The sequence below is a fragment of the Thermobia domestica genome, chromosome 6 (genome assembly GCF_964235325.1).
Source record: "Thermobia domestica chromosome 6, izTheDome1.hap1.1, whole genome shotgun sequence".
In the NCBI taxonomy this organism is placed as follows: Eukaryota; Metazoa; Arthropoda; class Insecta; order Zygentoma; family Lepismatidae; genus Thermobia; species Thermobia domestica.
In genome coordinates this window covers 37,522,598-37,548,408 of record NC_137459.1, presented here as the reverse complement: position 1 = coordinate 37,548,408, position 25,811 = coordinate 37,522,598, and the positions used below count along the sequence as shown (strand labels likewise).

The 25,811-nt window shown below is 35.5% G+C and overlaps 1 protein-coding gene across 8 annotated transcripts in view; it reads right to left on the bottom strand.

The window, feature by feature from the left end:
• Positions 1 to 25,811, bottom strand: part of Cadps (calcium-dependent secretion activator 1) — a 794,056-nt gene that overhangs the window by 389,705 nt on the left and 378,540 nt on the right. The window lies entirely within an intron of this gene.

Sequence of the window (25,811 nt, the reverse complement as noted above, 5' to 3'; positions counted from 1 at the left end):
AACCTGCGCTCTCTACATAGTGCATCGTTCACATATGAGCATGAATCTCCTTATCATTCCTCACAACATCTGTGTATATCTCTTTACGGACACAAGTGAAAGACGTCTTGATAAAAATCGGCAAAGGGTACCACATAAACGGAAATTTTTCGATTATTTTTTCAATACCTCGCACCGTGTGCAAGATTTGAGCCTATTTCTGGTTGCAGTTTCTAATTCATGCATGATCAATGTTTTCTTTCTTCTTGCAAGCAGTATGTAACAAGCCAATAGATTAGACAATAGATTAGACGGACAATTAATTATAATGTCAGTGATATATGGTGTTCATTGGGCAAACACTCCAAATAATAAAAATTCATCTTAGCCTGAAGAAATGGTTATCTTTAGGTTTAATTATCATTTGGAAATGAAACAAACGTCTGAGATATATACTACTCCTGTATACAATTATGTGGTGTTGGAATGTATAACTCGTAGGATATAATACTTTATTAAAATTTCTACACTTCCAGTGTACCCCTAAAAATGTAATAAAGAAATAATGACCATGTTTTTGGAAACATTCGATTAGAACTGGACAATCTATACAAAATTTGGAATCGGCCAGTGAAAACGGCACGTCTCTGGCTCTTGTGGTTTTCAAGATCTCGTTCTCGAAAGTTTGCAGACAAACATATAAACTTTTCTTTGGAGACAAACATATAAACCGAGTATTTTAATATATAGACTAGCTGAACCTGCGCTCTATACACAGCGCATCATTCGCATATGAGCATAAATCATCTCCTCATTCCTCACAACATATATACATGTTTCTTTACAGACACAAGTAAAAGACGTCTTTATTTTTAAAAAATCGGCAACGGGTATTATAAAGGGGAGATTTTTTCGATTATTTTTTCTCAATATCTCGCACCATTTGCAAGATGTGAGCCTACTTCCGGTTGGAGTTTCTAATTTATATATGGTCAGTGTTTTTTTTCTTCTTGCATGCTGTATGTAATAAGCAAATACATTACATATACAATTAATTATAATGTCAGTTATATATGGTGTTCATTGGGCAAAACACTCAAAAAATAAAGATTTATCTTAGACTCGAGAAATGGTTATCCTTCCATTTTCACTATTATTGGCCATGGAACAAACGCCTGAGACATATACAACCCCAATATACAACATTGTGGTGTTGGAATGTATAACGCATAGGATATGAGGCTTTAGTTTTATTTTTTAATTTCAACGCTTCCAGTATACCCTAAAAAAATGTAATAAAGAAATAATGGCCATGTTTTTTAAAATATTCAATTAGAACTGGACAATCTACGTAAAATTTCCAATGGATGAGTGAAAACGTCATCTTTCTAGAGCCTGTAGTGTCCGAGATCTCATTGTCGAAAGGATTGACCACAAACATATAAACATAGTTTAAAAGAACTCGGAAGATGGAAGCACAATTCACATGCATTGATTTTTAGAGAAGGCTTATTAAAATACAAAGGCTTTGAACAATAATTTTATATCATAAACTTTATGAAAAATATATAGTTAACGCCTATTTAAAGTACAAATACTCAAAATGTTTGTCTCTGTTAAACGTGAAATCACACATAACCGTAAATGAAAGATTTGAAAGCGATAATTATAGGCTGGAGCTCAGGCGCTTTTGCTTGTTATTGTAGCATTTTAATAGATAGATAAGCTTCGTATACTACAGTGCTGACTACTATATTTTCTAGATTACTGTCTTAGATTCCCTTCCCAATTATGAATCCTCGGTAAAAGTCCAGTATTCGCGAACTTTAAAGGTATAAAAGTGGAATGTAAAACTTGAACAGAGAAAACGGTTTTCAATTACAGTAACATCTAGAATTTTAAGACTGAAACAAGCTATATGAGGACCAGCGCTTTATACACATTAATTTGGTGTGTCGACTTGTTTCACTAGGAAGTAGAACACGCATCGACTATTTAGCATACTTGTGGAATAACAGAAATTCTTGAATAGAAGAGAACATTGCAACTCAGATTGCAAGCATACCAAATGTTTGTTTCACGTACATGTCTCTTCACTGTCACACTTGGTAAATGTATGCTTAGAAATATGCTCTCTCTCTCTCTCCGATATATGCTGTGCAAGGGTTATAAACATTTACAAAGTAAGTAATTAAATAAACCTTTCAATTAAACTAAAAGAAGGTTAAACCTTACTTACTTAGGTTATTTTTTTCTTTATTTTTTGACACGTTTTTATATAATTTGGATGCTGGTCCAGTTTAAGTATACTTAGATTTGTAAAATTTACGGAAGAAATGTGTTATGTTTAGGCATCAGATTTTTATTCCAATCCATATTTTACTTGCTTATATGCATTTCTGTCAAATTTGGTAGGCGTTTCTAACAACAATAATACAGGTGTAATTTGAATATTTCTAGTGCATATAAATTCATATTTCAAAGACTAATGCATATTTTAGTTCTTTAGAGCATATTCAACATATTCTGTAAGTTTTTAACAGCGTGTTTGAGTGGGTGAAAAATGCCAAAAGGTAAATCTCCAAGTAGCTCACTATTTAAGTAGTGGATACAAAAAATACAAGATACGTTACAGATGGCAATATCTACATCTACATATATCTGTCAATATCTAACAGACTGGTCCAGCATTCCAACACGAAGGCACGTAGCAACTGGTAGACTGGCGTGTATCAAGCAAGCGTTGTTAACGTCAAATACGGTTACATGATCGGGATCAATTGTATACGATTTATGCCATGGAATGGTAGGTGCGAACATACCATGGAATAAATTAAGTGATGCACATTTTTATAGTTTTCTTACCGGAAATATTGTAAATAGAAAATTCCGCAAGAATCGACTCTTCGTAAACACTACATTGAGGAATGCTATAATATGGTAATGGTAATGGTAATGTGGTAATATATACAGATAAGATCTTTATTTGTCGGTAAAACTCACTCCAAGAATAAACTAACCCTCGTAGATTTTTCAGAACAAATGAGTTATGGAATATTGCCAGGTCATTAATAAAAAGATTCATTTATAAAATATGGACAAAATCGCCTGAGTCGTTTTTGGAAGATAGTCCGGGAAAACTCACTTAAAGAATAAACTACCCCTTCTCAATTCCCTCTAAATGACTTATATGACAGTATGGGGTTGTTTTTGAAAAATTGATTTATGCAAGATAAACAAAATGGTTAGAAAGGTTTTAGAGACGATCCCAAGTTTTGATTTTTACGCGTAAGTAAACTACCATTATTTTTAAGGGTAGGAATAAAATTCGAACCTCCCTCTAGAGAATCACATACAGATACTATGGGTTGAGATACATTGAACGGCATGACCTTTAAGCGCGTGTACATCAGGACGAACTACCAAACAGACAGACAGATGTCGAAAATTAACTTTTTCGGTTTCTATGGGCTATGAAACGAATAAATTCGTTGAAATCTCAAATTTCATTTTTTTTTTCACGTTCACCATGCTTTTTTTCTTTCCTATTATGGTTCAAAAGTAAAAATATAAGAACACTTAGACTTCAGGAACACTGTGTTAGAATTTAAAAAATGGAATAACTGCAAGGTCACACAATTTTAAATAAATGAACTATAATTAATTATGTCCTAATGCATTACAAAACATATAAATATACGGAGTACGGTGGCGCAGTCGTAGCGTTCTCACCTCTGGTGCGAAGGGTTCTTAATTTGTTCACAGGCCAAGTTTGTGGTCGACCACATCGTTCCCATTGGTTTACTCAAGCTTCTCCGGTTTCCTTTCACATTCTCATTCTACTAATTATTTCCCAGTCGTTCACTTTCATTAACTATCTGTCTCCCTTAACGTAAAGGCCATAATCAAGGGACATTAAACTAAAAATTTCATTTTATATTATTTTGAAAAGAAAAAACTAAAGATATGGCGAGTAGCTGGTACGCGGATTACATTTAGCTGACATTTAAAGCAACAACATCACTTTTACAGAACACAATGTTTGTACGAGGCCTGTCCAGAAAGTAAAAAAAAAAAAAAGTGACAGAGTGAACAAACTAAATTCAATTATACATATTTGAAAGGTACGCTCTTGAGCTATTTTTTTTTTTTACACATAATCGCCATGGAAATTAAGGCACTTATCACCGTGGCACAAGTTTTCCAATACCGTTGCGGTAGAAATCTGCCACCTGGGATTTCAAAAACTGGTTTACACTGGAATGAAGTTCGGCGTCAGTATCAAAGCGTTGTGTAGCGAGCCATGTCTTTATCGTTGGGAAGAGGTGGTGAAACAAATTTTGTTGTCGATTTGCCTCAGCAGTCAACAGACACAACGCTAAACCTATCACTGCAGTACTCATTGTGATCATTGGAACGGCCAGTTTTGAAATCAATGCACCACTGCTTCACTCGGCCTTCACTCATTTTTACATGTCAGTGCACTTCACACAGTCGGCGATGGATTTCAATTGGCTTGTGGTTTTATGCCATCATAAATCTAATCACAGAACGCACCTCACAAGAGGCACGATTTTTTATTCCAGCGCACATTGTAATACGGCAAGAGCGTTACAGTTCTCACGCTACCACAACTAGATGCGTACTGGGTGTGGCAACGTTCTGACACCAAGATTCTAGCCCCGACCACTGCCGCGATAGGCCAAAATGTCTGGGACTTTCTGGACAGCCCTCGTAAAAATCGAATTTATTTATTAACATTCTTCTCGATATAGACATCAATTCATTTTACTTGCAAACAATTCAAAATTCTCGCGTATTATTCAAGTATATACTAGTTAGGATTATAGAATATCCGAAACTTTTACGTGCATTCTTTCTACCCAAAATCGCTAAAGTTTTTCACTAATAAAAAAAATGACACGCTTAATCGTCCTGATGTTTCGAAATTTGGATTCTGTGTAACAAAATTCATCGAATCCAGACTCCAGGATCCACTGCACAGAACTTTTTTTTTGTATGGCTGTCTTCCGTGTATTTTTATTATACAAAATCGCTAAAGTTTCTCGCCCATAAAAAATTGACACAGTCGATTATCTTGGAGTTTCGAAATTTGGATTTTGCATAACAAAATACATCGAATTCATACCCTGGGGTCCGGTGTCCATAACTTTTATTTTTGTATGAATGTGGTTGTGGAACACGTAAAAATGGATGGGAAGTACGAAAGATGCATTGTTTCAGTTGGCAGTCTTTGGAAGAGAAGCTTTGCACAGACCAATGAAGAAAGATGAATACGAGATTGATGGATTCGATTGGAGTTAGCTTCCCTTTAAGCATCGAGACTATATAAGACGTGAACCTACAGTTTAAAGTGGATTGCAAACGACTGAAATGCATTCACATTTTCTGCGATCTAGAATCGAACCCGGGATACCTTGCAGCAAAGGCGCTCAGTTGACCAGCGGGGAGAGCTCAAAGGAAGTGCTATATAAAAGTTTAGTATACGTATTCTTAGTTGAACTACGATCCTAAGGAAAATCATGAATGCTGGCTTCAAAGCAATTCCAAAGCACACATAATGTAACACAATTCTATCAGAACAGAAAAAAAAGCAACATGGACAGCTTGTCCATATGCTGTAAGATTTAGGATTTAGGATATAGATTTTTGGACTTTTGGCATTTATGGCGATGTTAGCACGTCACGCCAGTTCTTTGTTTGTTTGCACTTAACAATTTGTAGAAATTGGTACAAGACTGATCAAAATTAATCTTACTGGTCAGCATAGCTTCCAAAGTATCTGTAAACAGTTGGGTTTTTATCACTTGTCCACAAAGCATTCATGTGCGAGAACACACGTTCAGTTGGAGCATTAGCCCCTCGTAAACAGAGAAGGAACTTCACAAGTTTGAGATTTGAGTACGGTACGTTATAAGAACAGAAATGGGAAAATACTTCTACCCAGCAGTTGTCAGGAGATACTTTATTTGAGTTCCACTTAAATGAACCTTTCCAATAAGTGTTGGTACGGAAGAGTATAGAGTTTGTATTGACCATTTATATTTTGAATAATAATTACGGGACACCTGGGTCATTTTTGCTTAAAAACGGAACATTTAGGCGTCCCGTTTGAGAATCAGAAAAAAACGGGATAATGATTGAAAAAAGGGACTGTCCCGGCTAAAACAGGACGTCTGGTCACCTTGGTGTTAGTGACTACGCTACGCGGGGCCACTCATATGCTATAGGAGTAGACTGATAGTGCTGGTGGGGGCCGCGGTGGCTCTGTGGTAGAACGTTCACTTTTGGTGCATGATGTCCTTGGTTCTATCACAGCTCGCGCCAAGTGAACTTTGTGGTGGACAAACACCGTATGCGTGGGTTTTCTCGAGGTTCTCCCGTTTTCTCCCACTTTCTTCATTCCACAATTTCATCCATTTCTCATCATGAACGTCTCCTTTACCCTAACCGGCATATCCGTGGGACGTAAAACTTAAAGATTGCATTTCATTTCACTTGATAGTGCTAGTTATAACGAAATCAAATATTATATCATTGACGTAACAAAAAGATTTATTTGAAACTCTCGTCTTCTCTCTCAAAGTTTTGGTCAGGGAAAACAACTCACGTAATGTCTAAGAGTAACTTATCTAACATTTAAGTTCTTTGTAAATGTTGAAGAAAGTTGGTTCTGATTGAGCATTATTTTTATATAAGTATACGTAATTTCTGATGAGATTTTTAGACAAGAGCCACATCCCCTTAAAAGGTACTTATAAAGCAAATTATAAAATAGAATTCGAGTGGAGGCGATGACACGGACTTTTCGAAACTTAAAGTCGTTTCATTAAACATAGAAGAGTTTTAAACTTAAATTAACCATGTTAAAAAAAACAATTATACACAGCTTTTTTTTAAAAAAAAAAGAAAAACAGAAACAAAAAAATAAAAACGAGATGATTTCCCTCATTGACGATTAAGAGAGAAGAAAAAAAATAATTTTAGCAAATGATACGATTGGCTTTCCAACTGAATGACTGAATTCTTGACTTCCTCCGAAGCCCAATTTTTAGATATGAGGTGTTCTATCTTGCAACGGAACTACGCCACAGAAGATAACCTACATAGCTGGAGATTGATCACAGCCAATGTCAAAGGATGTTGATTTTTTTCCAGGATGGAAAATTTCATAGAGGATTAAAAATAAAAAGAAGTAACCCTTCATCTCCCTGGCCAAAGATTCATTTCCTACGGAAGTTAATTCCCTGCCTTTCGCAAAATGAATGATGTTCCGAAAAAAAGGAAGATCCGACTTACGTCTTTACTGTTGAAAAGCAGAGAAAATGTAAGGTACATAAATTTAGTTGTTAAACTGGCTGTTGGGAATTCAACAGGTAAACCGAACATAAATTGTCTTTCCATCTGCACCAATATATAGAGTTCAATAACTATTAATATTATTAATATTTCAAACCAAAGGGAATTTCTCGATAGTACATTTCATTAGCCAACTTATTACTGTGTTTATTCATATAGCTTCAACAATTTCTATTTTTCACTTGCAACAATTACCAGTGCAGCATAAAAAGGAATTTGGACAGAAAGTCGACAAGAACTTATAGTTAAAGGTCCAATTTCAACATTCACCCGATGGGACTTCGGAAAAACATCTGAAAATGCAATAGCGAAACAAAAAGCTAACCGTTTCTATACTCGTGCCTGCTAAATTAATAGTTACGATGAGCTGGTAAAATTAATACTTTTTTAAATCATTTACTACTTTGAAATCCTTGTAGTGATATTCAGTAACTAGCGCTATGTGTAAATAATGACCTACACAAAAGGATCAGGAAACGCAGCATAAGTACATTACTATGGAAACCGAAAAAGAAACAAGTTCTAAGTATTAATGTTACTTTCTCCAGACACCTGATTTCGAATTTGTGGTTGACAACAACGTTTTCTTGAGGTTCACCCGTTTCCTTCAACTTTATCATTAGACCAATGATTTCATAATCATTCACATTTAATGATTTTCCGTCTCTTAAAGAGCATAAACGTGGGACGTAAAACTATACATTTCACTTCATTTCAATTCAATTCACATTCTTTGATATAAAATGTTTAAAAGACACAATATACGAGAAATCAGATCAATATGACGTGTATACTATATAGTAAGGTTCCACCTGTTTTCACACTATTCTAGATGCAACTATGTTTCTACACCATGTGCTAGATATAAACACTCAACAGACGACATCCACGAAGAGGACATCGTCCACCATCGTCAACGATCGGCAAATGACGGAGATCAACGAATGTAGCCGACATTTTAGGATAAAAGAGGAGAGCACATCACAGAAGGCATCAATCTCGCCCGGTTGATCAAACCACAAACTCTCTAAGACGCCTGGTTATTAAGAGCTACCCTCTCTATACACTCTAAGACGCACGGCCATTCGACTCCTTTAAACTTCATCAACAAACCTACAAATGATTAGAGGAACTCGTATTTATTTGTAATATTTTATATTCAAGAGGAAACTTTTGTAATAAAAGGTGGTGGGAAAGTTCAAACTCCCATGTATTATCTTTTAGCTCTACCCTTAAAGACAGACAACTTTACAATATAGTATGTTGTTACACGTTTCAGGACAAAATAGTAAACATGCTATACCTGTAACTATAATAAATAAACAAAAAAATAAACACATGAAAGAACTTAGCAACGTTTTCAAATACAGTAGATTTGGATGAACAAGATGGAAAAACAATCAGATATAAAGCCAAGAGAATGAACTTAAACAGGAATATCTAATAAATAGTTATTTTTATGCATTCACAAAGAAAAATTCCTCAAACAATTATAGTATTGTTCTATATTAATGCAATTCGTGCTTTGTATATGAAAATGTGTGAGAATATACAACTGCAAGTAATCAAATAAAAGAAAAACATAAATATAAGACTGATCCACATCTACTTGTAAAAGTAAAAGAAATGAACTTTATAATGCAATTTATGTTATCTCTTTAGTATTTACATGTGACAGTTGATAGGATAACATTCAAACACATTGAACTTGACATCTAAAAAGTACATACAATAAAACTGACAAATCTTTAAAAGAATTGCTTCTTTCTGTACAGAGAGAGTGAGCAATTTACCACTGTTCAGAAACCACTTCCACAGGGAGTAAAAGGAAATTGAATCTAAATGACGCTCTAGAGGATGAAGTGAATCAATTCCTTCTCTGTTATTCGAGATTGCTTTGAATGTTGTTAAACACGATTTTTTTTTTAAGTCACCATGGGATTTAATCGTTGCCAGGGAAACAAGTTTCACGATTCATCAATTCTGCTCGGAAGAGTATTCAAATGATTCTAAAGAATTCTTCAACTTTTCCTTCTCTTGATCATCTCGGATATGTAAAATATTTTCATCGTTCATGTTTATTCTATGAATGCAGAAGTATAGATTTTTTTACACATATAATTGTCTATTCACTCGCTTCTTTGAATACGCCTACCAACAAATGCTAAAATATATTCCCTGTCTGGGATAATAAAATTAACTAACTATCTATATACGCACAAACATATACATACACGCTACAATTCTATATATAAAAGAATGAGTTCTGAGTGACTGGCTGATGAACGGTTAGGCCAAACCATTTAATCTAGAAATTTGAAACTTGGATAGTATAAAGGATTTATAACGTAAGATGCCACTAAGAAAAAATATTTTTTAGGGGAAAATTGGACTGGAATCGGATAAAATAGAGGTAACAATTATTATAAGAGGTCTATTTCTCTGAATCTCTTAAGCTTAGAAACATGCAATTCGCTACATGGACTAACGAACTCTGTGTCCTATGGAACCCGGAGGTTCAATGCCGTGTTCACAAAAGCTCTCCATTAACCTCTGTCCTTAGTAAACTGGATGAAGTTTCTACTTTGTATTCCTATTTCTGTGAAATCTATCTTAATATTGTCCTCCCATCTGTGCCTAGGTCTTCCTAATGGCTGTTTTCCAATTGAACTTTGAGCTCTTTCGTGGCTAAGCGGTTAGCGTATACGTCTTTGGCGTAGAAGACCCGGGTTCCATTCCAGTTGGGAGCTCATGTAGTTCGGATTGCACGTTAACCAGTAGATCCACATCTCATATAGCCTCGCTGCTGAACGAGACGTTAAACTCAAAATCAACCCAACTCAACTCAAGTCCAATTGGACTTCCAGTTAAAACTTCGAAAGCGTACTACCATTAACACTCACTACTATAAAACTGACAAGTATTTATTCCATTTCAAACAAAACACAATTTAGACGGCTGCGGGAGCTCATGTGGTTCGGATTCCACGATAATCAGTAGGTCCACGTCTCATATAGTCTCGCTGATGAACGGAACGTTAAACTCAACTCAACAATTGAGACAGCAACACGAATGCAGTGTATGAACTACAGACAGTTGTTTACTCAACATAGCCTCCTTTTAAGCTATTAATTATTTGTATATTCTAGAATAAAAAACTGATTAATTCAATTCACAAAATGCTATACATTTATCTGGAACTGGATACATGTACGGAACAGATTAAGAAAAGATGTACTAATACAAAATAATCACCCATGTCCCTTCTTTTGGGCAAGATAGACTCTTAATACCGCCAGCAATTCTTCACTAGGTCGCCAACACTCTCTCTATTTCTTTGTGAGTAATATATACACTTCCCAAGAGTGGATTCGAACGACTGCTCCGATGATCAGTAACACTCTGCCATTACTCGCTTGGCTATTTCCACGCTATACCAGCAATGTTACTCAACGCATGTATTTATGTATATAACTATCGAAAAAATTCTATAATAGGTAAAATTATTCTAAGTTAGTTCACGGATTTAAAATAAATGTAACTTTTATAAGGTGCGAATTACAAATAGGTGTAAATATAAAAAATAATTACATATCTCTCGTCTGCATAGTTTGATGGGAGGTGATCCCTTTAAAATGACTTTTGGAACATTGTTACTAAACATCTCAAGGTGTGTGTTTATCATGCCACTTCAATTAAAGGGTGTATTCTAAGGGCATAGGGTGTTTCGAAATTTATAGCAAAAGTAGAATATCTTAAGGACTTCATTACATTTTCATTAAAATGTGTCTCCTAGGGAGGAAGGGCCGCGGGGGCTCAGTGGTAGAGCGTTCACCTCTGATGCATGGGGTTCTTCGTTCGATCCCAGCTCGCGCCAAGTCAATTTTGTGGTGAACAAACACGGTGTGCGTGAGTTTCCTCGGGGTTCTCCCGTTTCCTCCCACTTTCTTCATTCCACCATTTCCTTCACCTCTCATCATTACCGTCTACTTTAACCTAACCAGCATAGCCGTCGGATGTAAAACTTAAATATTTCATTTCATTTTCATTTTCCTAAGAAGGAAAGAGACTCAAATATATATTTTTATATAAGCCTATTCTCCCTGTGCAAAGAATGGGCATTTCAAGTCACCCAGACAAACAAATTATATTATTTAGTTCTAGAGAACCTTCCTTTGTCGAGTCATTCTATATTAGCCTTAGGAAGTCTTTGTAGACTCTGACTTATTGAACGTTCCATTGTAATTTCGAGACAATATGGGGCATGAATCTACAGTTTAACGTATAATCTGAATCACACCTACTACTGCAACAAGAAATCAAATTCTGATTTAGCTCTTCCCTCTAGTCTGTTGTCTGACACGTGTAACTTTGGCGCATGGGATCTAGGTTCGATTCCTGGTAGGATAATCTTGAAATATGAACGCATTACAGTGATTTACACTTGTTTGGATTCCACTTTAAAACTATAGGTTCACGTCTCATATCACTTTTCTGCGAGGAAAAAGAAGCTAACCTCCAGACAACTGCAAATTCTGAGCTACTATAGGAAGTTGAATGTTCATGATATGTTTAAATGCGCTACGGAGATTCTTCAGGTTAGTTTCGGACCTTCAATGTTGTAAGACCTCAACGAAAAATCTATGATTTGTAATTATCAACATTTTTTTAAAAAAAGGTTAATTTCTACTTTGTGCTCAAAATTCGATGGACACTTAAAAACTTTAATAACCTCTTATCCAATGAAAAGCAGCTATTTGGTTAGCATACGTACTCTTAGTGCAGGAAACCCGAGCTCGATCGCCGGTAGGAGCTCATGATGTTCAAATCGTATGTTAAGTTTTAGGTCCACGCCTCACATATTTTCAGTACTGAAAAGAACGCTCAACTCCAATCCAAACAATTATTATTCAGTGAAGACGTTGGTGTTCGGACTTCTAATAAATAACATTCTAATTTAGTTGAGAAATAGTTTAGTTCTGAAATAACTGAAAGGAAGACAGTAACTAACAAGGAAACTGATTCAAGTGTGACTCGAAATTGTGGACGAGTTTATGCGCAAACGAAGTGTTTTTGTGTACAATTAAACCCATTAGAGAGAAAACCCCTTGATCTCAACCATTCCGGAGATGTAGAAGAATAACGAGAAGGCTGGTGCTCCGAAATTTTGCGAAGTTTTGGATATGTAGCGATAGTACAAGTAAAATAGACTTTTAAAAATGAAGAAATACTTCATCCACGAAACTTTGGTAATACGTTGGCTTAGACATGAGGGTTACAAAACCGAAGAATCCATACAAATTCTAGGGAAAGAATGTTTTGGAGGGGGAAGGCGAAAATAACGGAATTCAATTTTTGACTGATTTATTCGTATAAGGTGTCTATGTATAGGTTTCTTGGTACGCTGAGTCGAATAAAAGCATAATTAGGTTAAATAGAATGAAAAATATAGAAAATGGTGGACGTCTGCAACAATATGGGCATATGGTTGATATTATTTGGCTTGTTTTTCTATAGCGCATTTGCACAGAATATGACAGTGTATTTTTGTGCACACAGAAAGACTCTGTTCCTTTGGCAATGCTATAATTAATGTATTTTCATATCACTTTTTCTCATTTTCCACGAACTAAAGACATGATATATTAGCAAGTATTACCATACAATTTGTTTTTCGTGTCAATAGCGTTATCCTCATAGGTCCTTCTTTTTCTGGCCCTGGGTAAAAGCTACGCCACTCACCTTAATATTCAACACAACTTTCATGTGCTCTGGTGCATTTTTCTTAACTTTTAAATGCAATTTTCAAACCTATTCTCTCGCAACATAGCCGAAAATCCACAACATTTTAGAGCGATAGCTTTCCCTTTTACCTCTCTATATCTCTGCAACGGTTGAGATCGAGGGGTTTTCCCTCTAATAGGTTTAGTTGTACACAAAAGCACTTCGATAGCGCATAAACTCGTCCACAATTTCGCGTCACACTTGAATTGGTTTTCTCGTAAGTCATAGATGTTACCCTCGGTGTAGGGGGCCCCTGGATTAATCCCAGGCCATGCGAGTTTGTATTAAACAGCATTAGGTCACTTATTTTATGGTTTCACTAATTCTTCCACAAATGTTCATGTAAACTTATAGAGGCTCCGCGTAGCATAGTCACTAACACTCTCGTCTTGGTTCGATTCCCGGTCGGAATTTTGTAAAAAAGCTTTTTCAAGCCAGCCATACTGAGTGAGCTCTTTCTGGGTTTTCCGCATTCACACCAGCAAATGCTGGGATGGTACTTAACATAATGGTCTACAACGAGATACTTTGTATCGTTTAATAATTACCTGTACCTTGGGCAGAAAGTGCTCATACTCAAGTACTATACTTGATATAATGTTAATTCAAAATAACAAAAGAAGAATGTTTTTAATATATGTAAGAAATATACATTATTGTATAATTCGTTGCTATGTAATTGTTTATAGATACCTAACTAACATGTATGCTTACAAGACAGTGTGGAGTGAAAATACGTTAAAAGAGTATCAACTAATAAACCATTTAATACTCATCATCGACTTGTAATTTCGATAGAAAAGGTGAGAATAATAGTGTATATAATTATTGAAGATATTTTAATGTATAAACAATTACTACCACTCAAGATTTACTTATATTATTAGCCGAACCAGGTTGACGACTACCTTTGGTGAGTCGTTGTAAAATTTTTGGTTTACCTCACCCGGGATATTTGTAAATTCATATCCTGAAGTATAAAGTAAGGGTGAATTTACTTCTGTAATAAGGTTCATGACTACGAACTTTACTATACTTAGAAGTTGTAGAATAATCACAAGAAAAATGATGATCGGTGAGGCAATGGAGAAAGAAACTGGTGACGGTGGTAACGAAGAACAAAATACATCTCCTGTTGTACCTGAGGTGTTGACATTTGAAGACAAAATCTTAATGGCTTTACAGCGACAAGAACAAAATTTGGCTCAGATGTCCAATGAATTAAAGCAGACTTCCAGCAAACAGTATGAGGAATTAAAACAGACGATGGAGCGGAAATCCGAAGAATCCAGTAAACAGTATCAGGAATTAAGTAAACGATTGGAGCAGACATCCGAAGAGACGAAACAATCTATTATCCAGGCGGTGAGTGACATTACATCACAGTTCGATGAAAAGCTAAGAAGAGTATCTGAAGATTGCCAGGATAATTACAACCGTATAAGTCAAGAGGTCAATTGTGTAAAAAAGGATTTGGAAGTAATAGAATCTTCTGTACGGCAACAAAAGATTCAGGTCACGGATAATTCTACCAAAATACGTGCGAATACTCAGTTGATATCTGCATTACAAGAGGAAATCAGGATGCTACAGATTAAGGACAACGCATACCACAACAACATGGTTAATGATCATCTGGAGTTCCCTTGTTCACAGGAGATGACCTCGCATTCACCCGTAGCAGATCAACGTGGACCTCACATTATCTCATCTTCAAGTAATCCATCCGATGAGGACATTATTTTGGAAGGAATTCATCCAAGGAACACAGATGGGCGTAAAAGAGATGGTGGAACTACACATCACGCAGTAGGTAGGAATTGTCACTCAACACGAACACGGAATGGTGAAAGAAAGGTAAAGTTAAGTGTAAAGATGAGTGAAATACGTGCTATGAGTAAGTTCAGTGGTAAATGTAACGAAAATGCTACCTCTTTCCTAGAAAAATTTCAGGACGAGTGCAATATAATGTGTATAGATAAATCGCAATATATGAAACTAATCCCTCATTTATTACTCCCACCATGTTCTTTATGGTTTAAAGCAGTACGAGATCACGTCAATACATATGAGGAATTTAAAGCAGCGCTGATTGCAAATTACGAAAATGACTTTTTGCTTGCAAACAGAGATGCCACGATTAGAAATCAACCTTTCAATCCTCGTTTGCACAAATCTGTTGTTGACTTTGTTGTAAATACATATAACGAATTAAAAGTCGTAAATCCGTTGCAATCGGAATCCAGAGTAATTGCATCAATTCGAAATTTGCTACCGTTTAAACTACAACAGATTCTGTTTTCTACCCAGTGTATGAGTTTTAATCACCTCTTAATGCTTGTACAATGTTATGAAACTCAATACCACGCACAGAATCATCAAGCAGGATTAGGCAAAATTAAAAACAATTCAGATCACTTTGTACCTGTCCGCAATCTAAATATCCGTACTGCGAACGATACGGAACACAACCTAAATCGAGTGAATTTAAGCAATCCGAACGAGCAAAATAGGCAAAGATATGTTGGGAATCCACCTAACCTAATTAATCGTGGCAATCCTTATGTTAGACCATATAACCAAAATAGATTCAAAAATAGACGAAATACATGACGAAATTCAAGGAATACAGTAAACTACATGGATAGATGTAGTCGTAATTCAAGAGATGGCACTTCGCATCAAAATCAAGAGAATGACACAATTCGTGTACAGAATAACAATACGGGACATAATCACGATTGTGCAGTACAATGTACTTTATTGGAACCATACACGAGTATGAATTTAAACTAACTGCAGCTGATGTGGTAGGGGTTAAACCCATATCAGCTATAGATTCTCATGAACATTTATCTTCAAATTTATGTGTTCATGTTAATGATGACAACGACCTTTTACATGACGTATCTGTAAATAATTATTCGGAAATAGCAATCAATAGATGTCAGTATCAATTTATGCCTGTAGTAAATCGTTGTTGGTCTAAAGATGATAATGTCAATGATGGTTTTGATGTTGAAGAAAACTTTGTATTTTTAAAATCATACAGTACAGCTAAAATACCTGTCAAAATCAATGGGTTAAGCACCGAAGCTCTACTTGACACAGGCGCAAATGCCTCTCTATTATCATATTCGTCATGGAAAGCAATTACTAGTAATTACTCGAATTCTAAATTACAAAAGGCTGAGAATCTTATTATAGTCGATTTTACTGGCAAACATAAAAAGAGAGTAGCTGGAATTACTCGTGTGACAATATCTATTCAAGATTTTGAAATATCAATCCCTATTCTAGTGATAAAGGAATTGAATGAAAAATTAATTATTGGTTTAGATTTATTATCTCAATTGCGTGTCATGCTTGATTTTAGAAATCAAACGTTAACTATACCCGGCATACCTCAGGAAATCGTTCAGAAACTGCTCCCAAAATCAGATGATATTGCTTGTCAATATAATAATGTTCCTAATGTATTGAATAATGTTTCTGTAAGTTCAGAAAGCGATAAATTAAATGATCAACTAACGCAAGTCACACAAAATTTGATGGATTCTAAGGATGATGTATTGTTTTCCGAGTGTGTTAAGTCACTTGAAAGTAGTCTTGATTTTATAGATAATACAGTAAAAACCCACTTTAAAGATATTCTATATAAACATAAAAATGTTTTCTCAGAACGTCCTGGGTGTTGTAAGGATTTTGTTTATTCTTTGAAGGTTAAGACAGATAAACCCATTGTGACTAAGCCCTATATAATTCCCTACCGATACAGGGAAAATGTACGTCAGCAAATTACCGATATGTTAAGAGATGGGATCATTAGGCCTTCACGAAGCATTCACCTTAATCCATTACATGTAGTTCCTAAGAAAAATGGTTCTCTACGTGTGGTTTTGGATTTGAGACGCACGAATTGCCATATTGATCTGGAACAAGTGAGGTATCCTCCAGTGGAAGAAATACTAGCCTCTTTACAAGGGAATGCAGTCTTCGGAAATTTAGATCTCGTAATGGCTTATAATCAGGTCGAATTGCATGAGGATTCGAAACCGTACACGGCATTTAGTTTTGAAGGTCACTTATATGAATACAACCGTGTAGTTTTTGGGCTTATCAATGGTAGTGCGGCGTTAGCTTCCTGCTTAAATAAAGTCTTAGGACAAGACTTACGCAGCAACGTGATAACCGACGCTGATGACATCTTGATAATGGGAAAGAATCCGCAGGAATACTTGAAGTACTTAGATATAGTTTTGGATAGATTGGAAAGTTCGGGTCTTACTATCAACCTACAGAAATCAAAATTTCTACAAAATTCTATAGAATTTCTTGGATACCAAATTGATGCCTCGGGTTTACAGTTCAGTCAATCTAAAGTACAAGCCATAGAGGATCTGCCTGCGCCGTTAAATGTGAAACAGACTCGGCAAGTATTAGGGCTCTTCAATTGGTTTCGCAAAGCCATCCCGCGATTTTCTGAGATAGCCCAGCCTTTATTTATGATTATAAAGAAAGGAGTACCATGGCAATGGGGTCCGATTCAAGAACACAGTTTTAATAAGTTGAAGGAGAGCGTGAAGCGAAACATCCATTTGAATCACCCTCGATATGACGTTCCTTTTTATGTCCAGTGTGACGGTTCTCAACTTGGAATCTCTGCAGTACTCTGGCAACCAAATCCAACCATTAAGGAACCGGCCGTTATCCATTGCGCTAGCCGTACTTTGAAGAAAGCTGAGAAAGGATACACCACGACAGAAATCGAACTTTTGGCCGTACGTTTTGCGATACAAAAATTTGCTCCATATCTCAGCGGATGTCATTTCATAGTACTTACCGACCATAATTCATTACGATACCTTAACAGTATACAAGGATATAATAACAGACTACTTCGTTGGTCGTTGGAGCTTCAATCTTATGATTTTGAAGTACAGCACATTAAAGGGGTAGATAATGGACCCGTGGATACTTTATCACGTCTGTTTCCTGGAGAAGAACAACATATCTTGTCCATAAATGAATTTAAGGTCTTGCAGGATGAAATAGCTACCATTTCAATGGAAGATCTAAGAGAACATCAAATGAATTATCCGGAATACAGCCAAATCATGGAACATTTGTCTTCATGCAGTGAGGGATGTAATTGCCCCAAACAATGGAATTCTAGATTTAAATTATCCAACGGAATTCTACTTATTAAAGATTTTAAATTCAAGTCTAGAAACAAAATTTGCATTCCACCTACGCTGACAACCCGTATATTAAAAGCCTATCATGACGATTTCGGTCATTTTGGTTATGTAAAGGTATGTGCATTGATTAATAAATCCTTTTATTGGAGAGGAATGAGAGCTCAAATTAAAAATCACATCAAGGACTGTGTTGAATGTATGCGAATCAAACATAATTACCAGGCTGTACATAAACCTATGCTCTCAATAACGCCAGAGAGACCACATTCGTTTCTATCTATCGACCTATATGGACCGTTACCAAGAGCAGCTACCGGAGAAACTTATCTACTTACTACCATGGATATCTTTTCGCGTTATGTGGTAGCTTATCCTCTGCGTAGAGCAACTTCCGCTGCTATCGTAAATAAAATCTTGAACGTATACATTCCACATTGTGGTCCTATCGAACACATATTATGTGACAATGGTTCACAGTTCAAAAGTGATGTGTTTATCAAAGCTATGAACAAGGCTAACATTAAAATTCATTTCGTAACTCCGTACCACCCTAGCAGCTCTGTTGTAGAAAATGTGCATCGTAATTTTGGTATGTTGTTTCGACACTTTTGTAAAGATAAACATGCCGAATGGATTAAGCATGTCAGTCAAATCACGTATCTTTTGAATCATTCGATATCAGACACTTTAGGCGTGTCTCCTGCTAATGTACATAACGGTTCTGATTTGATTTTCCCTGTGGAACGACATTTTAATGTCAAGTTAGAAGATTCAACAATCGTAGATTCTTCCAATTTAGTGAATATGGTAAAAATCCGAAGACATAACAAATTTTTGAAACGTAATTCTCAATTAGAGTCTTTGCAAGAAGGAAAATATCGAATCAAGATCAATGACTTAGTTTTTGTTAAACAACATCCACAAAGTAATGCGTTGTTAAAGAAGATTTATAAATTTTGTGACATTTTCTCAGGTCCTTATTTATGTTTTAAGAAAATAAACCCTAAAGTTTTTGAATTGTTGAACGCTAAAACGGGTACGTCAATTGGACTTCGTAATATAGACGAGTTGAAGGTTTGGAGGCCTACCCAGTATACAAGAGAAAAATGGATGCGTTTAGTGAAGAGACTAGTTGCACCTGACATTCTTGCTCAAATTAATAAGAATGAAGGAGACTAAGAGAAAAAAATAAAAGGGTGTTTTCTGTTTGTGTAAAAATAGATTTATTTTCTTCCTTTTGTCCGTCTGAAAGTAGGTTACGTTTAATTTTTGATTTTTACTTAATTTAATTTTCTTTAATTCTCATTAACCAATGATAATTTTCAAATGATTTTAATTCTCTCTTGTTAATGTGAAGAATTATAATTCGATTTATAATTGATTAAAGGCAAAGGTTATTTATATTATATGGATTTGTGTTGAGAATTTGTTGTCAAAGATTATGTTAAGAATAAGGTTCATTCTATTAAGCTATTTATCCGATGACTGTCTTTATGCGCTACTTTATATATTGCCCGAATAAGATTCTTCTATATTCTGACGCTTTATTGATACAATGTATATTTTAAAACATCATCTAATGTAGTTATTATATAATGCGCCCTGGAAAGATCAAACATTTTTTCCTTAACATCACCGTTTGTAATAATGATTGAAACTGTTAATCATTGAGATTTATGTTTTAAAAAGTAATTTGCCTTTTATCACTTTTGACTTCGCACCCTTCATTAATTATATTATTAAGCGACGACGTTTTTGTAATAAAAGATAAATGATAATGGAATAAAAGATTTATTATAAATGTATTTATATATATGAAGCTTAATGAAGATATATATACGAGGGGCGATCAAAATGTAAAGGACATAAGTAATGTAACATCATTATTGTAAACGGACCAGTGGTTCTTAAATATAAAAGCCAAGCTCGCTTGTAACTTTTATATTCAGTCCCATCGTCGGGCTACATTTTTATACAACGAGATACTTTGTATCGTTTAATAATTACCTGTACCTTGGGCAGAAAGTGCTCATACTCAAGTACTATACTTGATATAATGTTAATTCAAAATAACAAAAGAAGAATGTTTTTAATATATGTAAGAAATATACATTATTGTATAATTCGTTGCTATGTAATTGTTTATAGATACCTAACTAACATGTATGCTTACAAGACAGTGTGGAGTGAAAATACGTTAAAAGAGTATCAACTAATAAACCATTTAATACTCATCATCGACTTGTAATTTCGATAGAAAAGGTGAGAATAATAGTGTATATAATTATTGAAGATATTTTAATGTATAAACAATTACTACCACTCAAGATTTACTTATATTATTAGCCGAACCAGGTTGACGACTACCTTTGGTGAGTCGTTGTAGGTCCCACGCTACTTCCTTCATTCGTAATTCCTTTCTTTCTCCCCAATTCCCCGGGTGGAGTGATCGTCGAGGAACGTAATCCCTCATATTTGTGACGGGCTAACATGACCATAGATGCTGAAAGCCCAGAAATCTACTTCCTAAATCCTTAATTAAAGCTCATTCCTAATCCTAATCCTAACATAAACTTATCATCCGCCATTTGCAGCATACAGAGCAAATTGGTGGACTTGAAACCGAAGATTTAATTTTATTTTATTTAAAGTTAATGGAATATAATTAAGGGACATTACAATTCTTTCACTAAATTCTGAACACATAAAACTTTTTCATCCTAAAATGGAAAAATATGTTTCACATGTCCTATTTACCATGCAATAGCAAAACATATCAGTCAGGGAGCACGACAGGCAAGCGAATAGGTGCCGCAACGTGTACTGCCTGCCTGCCTGATACCAATAGAAGTCGGCGGCGTCCAGGTAGTTTGAAGATATAAAACAGTTGTAACGATACAGCTAGCTGAAGACTTGGGTGCAACGACTAATGGTCAACTTAAGGATTCTAGAACTACTAGTCAACAACAAAATAAATGTAATACGATATTATGTTCCAAAACAATGTTGATTAACCGAAGTATTCTGTATATGAACTCAACATTCGACTATCACGCAGTGTGTTCCATTTTTTGTGTTTAGTTCACAGAATTCTTAATTAAAATCTTTACTGACATTACTCAATATAAGTGGAGAGCAAAGTATAGGCTATGGGATCACATTGCAAAATAACTGTTAAGTATCAAACTTTTTAAGACAGCTCATGAACAGCACATTATCTGAATGAATATTAGGTTCCAGTCGACCATCACTAGTCTCAACACAGTTCATCAAACGTTCCACTGTCTTTCTTTGCATTTTCTTTAACACGTGAGGACCCTTGGAAGGCGTTGTACTGGTTATCCTTTTTTTTTTCGTAGATGATTAATATGTTCATCATCATTCTCAACATAGTTTCTCAAATATTCTAACACGTTTCTTTGAATTTTCTTAAAAATATAAAGCTGCTAGTGCACCGTTTGTCCTCTTTCGGAGATTACATGTACCTCGGATTTTCATAGTATACACCTCAGATTTTAAATTCCCTAAATGGGAAAATTCAAGGGTTAAAGTTAAGTAACAGTGGTATCTATGCCTTAAGGCAGTGGTTGCTAAACATATGAAGCTTTTGACCTACCGTACGGTTTTTAAATTCTACTGTGAGCTCCCAACCAAAACAACTATCAATTTTTTTTAGATCAGTGGAGTAATCAAAGTTAGCCAACTCGAGTGTTAACGTGATCTACCGAAAATGTCCCCGCGAGCCAGGGGCGGATCCAGGACGGACTTTTGAGGAGGCGGTGGGTTGTAATACTGCTACTTAGAGAGTTACTTTTAAGAGCTTCAAACTCTGGGATGGGTTTTATTTATATATAAAATAAGAAAGTTTCCTCTTTTTTGGGGGGAGGGTGCAATCGCCCCCTGGATCCGCCTCTGTCGCGAGCTACTAGTAGCTCGCAATTGATGGTTTGGCGATCGCTGCCCTAGGGCAATGTTTGAAAATCATTTCGTCTAATCAGTACTCATGGCTCTTGATAAACAAGTTCCAACAACACAGTCCAGATTTTACAACCACTATTAAAAGTGGATATTCAAACTATATTTGAAGGGTAAGGGAAAAAAAGAAGGAATGTCACAAAACTCCATTTTCGAGAAAACAGCGTTCTAATATTGAAAACCAGGTAAAAAGAATAGAGTTAGTTGCATCTTTTGCCCCTTTTTACATGGACATTTCTACATCTACGCATGCATAGCATATGCAGTCAAATAGTACCAAGGGTCACCAACTGATAGGACAAAGCACTCGAAAAAGCTCATACACGGACATTCCTTGTTTTTTCCCCTTCCCCTTGTTTTTCAAAAACTTCGGAGTATGTGATTTTGCGAGCAAGTGTACATTTAATATTGAGAAATTCCAAATATGGTGCAAGCTCAGTTCATGTCTATCACAATGTCTACTACTGGATGCAGGAAACAAGATCCAAAGACAAATAAAACAGAACCTTTACTAATATAACTATACGTTGGAAATGGACAGGCTTTGCCACAAAATAGTGGAACCTATGAAACGAAATAAACCTAAAGGTAGCAAGGAAAACTAACATTAATAACATCGAGTATAGCAAATAAAAGTGTGCTGTGTTCATTAGACTGGAAGTAATAAGTAAAAGAGCGAAGAACGGCAGATATTTATGTTCAAACAAGATAAATACAAGCAAACAAACCTCTATTGCAAAGACGTTCATAGCGTGTACAAAATGGAAAAGTAGTACTGATTACTGATATGGAATGTGCATATCTCCCATGAAATATTAGCAGTAAAAAAGGCTTTATTGTGTTCTTCCTCAGCGAAAGTACTATATATTGATATAATGATTACAAACTAATTTCCTTGCAAGAATGAACAACTGTTTTCTTACAACAATAATTATTCTTGTTTTAAAACCAAAAAAGATCCAAAATCAACTCATGTTTATATCTAATCTACTTGAACCCTAAATATCAGTACGACATGGCTGTTTGGGGGTAAGAAAAAACACGAGGCAATTTTCGATCTATAAAAGAGATTTATAAAAAGCAAAGGTGGCGCCACACGGCATGTCACGTATGAAGACGGCTATCAGCAAGAACTTGATCAAAGCGAATCAGATGTGCATGCTACAGAGAAAACATGACGTAAAAATGGCCATTCTAAAGCGAGATTAAGCACAGTCCCAACCAAAAGTACATGTTCATTTGCCAATAATTTCTTAATTGATAGAACAATTGAATCAGCGGTTTTCAAATGGGTGTTACTAGTAAGAAATAACTAGTTTTAGGAATGCAAAGTAAAGCATACATAAACCACTGACACATTCTCCCTACAAACCACACAAAATGCTCAGTTTCTTACCTCCACTCTGCTTCTGTCTAATACCACTTTCATAGAAAACTGTGGTTTTACACCTAATTGAATTTACCAAAAAACAGGACGTTTTGAAGTCAACAGTACAATTTCACTACGGGTTTCTATAAGTTAAAAAGAATTGCATTATCTCTACATAAGATAAACGAGATTCATCCGGGTTTCTACAGTAAGAGGGCACCATTCTTCCAATCCAATGAATACATCCTATTGATTGTTGCCTTACTATTATAGAAGGATTGACTTGCAAAGATAATTTTGTGATTAGCTAAGCTTGTATGTATATTTCTTTTATTCATATTAGTTTCATCTCTTGTTTGTTATTAGTGATATTTCAGTGATTTTTATTGTGTTTATGCATTGATCAGTGCATGCAGTGGTTCATCTGGACATAGATACTGTCTGTTCATGGAGACAGATGTCATGAAAAGATGCAACATGAAAGTCTTTGTATACAAATACCTTTTTATTCCAGCAAAACAATTTCAGGTATAAGTAATGTACCCTAATACAAGCTTTATAAGTAACATACGTATATTATTCTACAAGGCATATGAAGTGTACCATATTGAATGCATTTACAGTGAATAACAGCGCAAGAAAGTAACTTAACTCGAATCTTTGATACTTTTATTGTTCCTGTACTATATTCAGCGCTATAGAATTTAGAAGCATTTAAAGTTCATTAGCAGTAAATGTGATATGTGTATAGGTACATACTACTCTTTTTGTGGAATCTTGAATAATGAGTTGAGAGAAGGACTCATTAAATCCATCGTGCGGAGTATTGTGATGTATGAGACATTGCATTACGCAAATGACTGAAAACGACTGGAAGCTTTCGAAATGTGGGTGTGGAGTAAAATGGATATAATTAGCTGAGTCGAGCAGAAAACAAATAGCAATAGTACGGGAGAAAAGAACAATTTTCTACATTATTAAGAAGATGGAGAGAAACTGGTTGAGACATTGGGTAAGAAGGAACTATATCATGAAGGTTGTGCTACAGGAGAATAATATTTATTGGTTGCGCCGAGAGCGGGGTCTTTTGGCACCCTTGCAAAGACGTAAAAAGCTGAAAAACAAATTAAGATAAAAGGCACAGTAATAAAACTAGAAATAAGTTAATTAAAATAAAAGAAACAACATCCACACACAAGCTAGAGAGTATGGTGGCCAGAAAGGGAGTGAGGGGGCAAAGGAGACTACAATTAATGGATGACACCAAAACAAATAAATCGTACATGATGATGAAGAGATTAGCGGAAGACCGTGGAGCATGGAAACTTTTCAGTTGCGGCAAGTGACCTGCCGATAATGGCAGAATACCTATGATGATGATGGTGATGACAAGTACAGTATATAAACACATCACCTCTTTGCATAATTGGAAATCTATATTACTGACATTCGTTTCTATATTTTGCAGGCTCTACATATATCACATCGTCAGATCTCTAAATGGTGATTTTTTTAATGAAAAGTTTGATTGAGAACCTTGAGTATATAGTCTTCCAGCTACTCTGTTGATCGTCAGCTCTCTGATTCAGAAAATGAAATATCTTTTTTTTTTTTCATACATGAATATTTAATAGATGGTGCAAAAATCAGAATATGAAAGATTTGTATTATTCCCTTAAAAAGGAAAAGTAAAAAAAAAAAAAAATAAAAATAAACATTTTGAAGTTGAGCTATTTCGATCGAGCGGGTTCTTTGTTCAAGCAACTTAACCGAAAGAGCTGATTGCCTCAAGATGGTGGATCTCACATTTTATGCCTCATCAATAACTGTACTCAAACCATGTACACAAATGTTATACATGGAGACAGATTGGATATAAAATATTCACATATTCGTGTAAAGATACTTTACAAATTACACGAGGTAACTTTCTACGTGATATAGAAGGAACCAATGCTCTACCCTTACTGGAATACTGCTTCTTGTGAGATCAGCGAAGTAGTGCTTGGTCTACTGTGTGCGCAAGGAAAGGTGGCTTCTGGCAGTTGGGTAGAGCACGTGGAGTACTGGAGGTGCTGTTGCCAGAGGCTCTGCAACAGAGACAGCAGCTCTGGCGACAAACA